This window comes from Ranitomeya imitator, chromosome 3 (genome assembly GCF_032444005.1).
Source record: "Ranitomeya imitator isolate aRanImi1 chromosome 3, aRanImi1.pri, whole genome shotgun sequence".
In the NCBI taxonomy this organism is placed as follows: domain Eukaryota; kingdom Metazoa; phylum Chordata; class Amphibia; order Anura; family Dendrobatidae; genus Ranitomeya; species Ranitomeya imitator.
In genome coordinates, this window is record NC_091284.1 from 397,562,127 (window position 1) to 397,563,762 (window position 1,636).

Sequence of the window (1,636 nt, forward strand, 5' to 3'; positions counted from 1 at the left end):
TAAGGTCAAAATAGGCTGGGTCATGAAGGGGCTAATATCACCTAAGTGATCCCCAATCCTTCTCCTCAGCTCCCTTCTCGTTTTTCCCACATAATTTATGGGGCAAGTGCATCTGAAAAAATATATCACACCGCTTGTTTTGCAATTCGCAAAGTGTCTGCTCTCAAAGATCTGTCCCGTGCTGACACTGGAAAAACGATTCCCCGTATCTAAATACCCACAGAAGGAGCAAGCGCCACAATGGAAAGTACCGAATTGTCTCCTGTCTAACCACGTACCACTCTTTTTGGGGGGGACAAAGATGCTATGTACAAGTTGGTCCTTTAGAGATCTCCCCCTTCTGTAGGTGATCATGGATGCCTCAGACAGTCTTTCATGTCCGTGTCTGCCAATAAGATGGCCCAATGTTTATTAACTATGTCCATCACCTCTTGGGAACAGTCATCAAACCTACCAATGAGTCTCACAGGGGGATCCAAATCGTCCTTATTATTAGGATGCAAGAGGCTGGTTCTGGAGACTGTTTCAACCTGCTTAAATGTATCCCGAAGTATCCTCATGGGATAACCTCTCTCAAGAAATCTATTTTTCAGATCTCGTGTCTCAGCATTTCTCCTCGCTTTCATATATTGTCCTTTAGGTATCCCCCTCTTGAGCCCATATGGTTGATGTCTGTTCCAGCTCAGCAGATTGTTTGTGGAGGTGGGTTTTCTATAGATGGTGGTTGCGAGATGACCATCACCATCCTTACTGATTGTGACATCCAAAAAGTTAATTGTGTTACTATCAATTTCAGATGTAAACCTAAGGCCTATGTTGTTAATATTCAAACCCTGGACAAAAGTATTGAAAGAGGCTACATCTCCTGCCCATAGAATTAGGACATAATCAATGTTGCGCCCCCAGAAAACTATCTGGGGGCCCCACTGTGACAGACTCGACGAGGAGCGGGGGCGCCATTGCGCAGGTTAATAGGGTGCCAACCTCCGCTGTTAGGTAGGGTGTTTTTAGTGAAGTGTAGGGCCTGGCACCACCCTGGCTTTTCCTGTAGTATGCTGCTATTGTGGTGATGGTTTAAGTAGTGCACTTATGTGGTTGTTTTTTTATTATATGATATTGTGGCACCCCTAGGGGTATTTGCCACAAAAATAGTTACTGACAATAAACACAAATACTAAGATAGCAATACTGCACTACCACCTCCGGCCAGAAGGGGGAGCTCCAGAGACTTCCCTTGATCCATTCTGGTCTGAGAGAAGAAATGGCAGTTGGGCTAAGGAGCTGAAAGTTAGAGGTCATACAGTTGAATCTCTAGCAGCCCTGTGACTGTTTCCAGGCCTAAATCACCGGCCTGAGGAGAAGAGGGACAGAGAAAAAGGACATTGTGAGAACTGGGTAGTATTAATCACTACTCAGAACAGGCGCAAAGACGGATACCGGATCCGTGGCTGTATTCATTATATATAATACAGCAACCGGAAAACCGTGAGGTGATATCAGCTTCACTAGGGCCGGACGCAGCAACAGATACAGAGTTCAGCGGTACTCCCGGAGGGGGTAAGCCGATAAAAGGACTCGGGTTGCCCGTCGAACCAGGACCCAGAGGGGACAGATTGGGCCGGCAGCCAGTTCACAT